Below are 257 nucleotides of genomic sequence, written 5' to 3'. Positions count from 1 at the left end.
ACCCATCCCCCCTACCCCTTCAATCCCCCCCCTTCCCTTACCCCTATCCCCCATCCCTTCCCCACCTCCCCACCCCGCCGCCCAGTGAAGCAATCGGTGGCGTCGCGGGCGTTTGGGCGGCCATCGCGGGGGTGTGGCGGGGGCGGAGTCGCGGGAGTGGAGGCGAGTTGATGCTTCATTAGAGATTTCGCTTCATTAACTTCAACCCTACAGGTTCTCCATCAGCTCCCTTTCTGTGCCTTACTTCCTTCTCTGTT

The sequence above is a fragment of the Penaeus monodon genome, chromosome 21 (genome assembly GCF_015228065.2).
Source record: "Penaeus monodon isolate SGIC_2016 chromosome 21, NSTDA_Pmon_1, whole genome shotgun sequence".
Lineage (NCBI taxonomy): Eukaryota > Metazoa > Arthropoda > Malacostraca > Decapoda > Penaeidae > Penaeus > Penaeus monodon.
The sequence above is the reverse complement of the archived record's forward strand: the minus strand, read 5'-3'. Positions refer to the sequence as shown.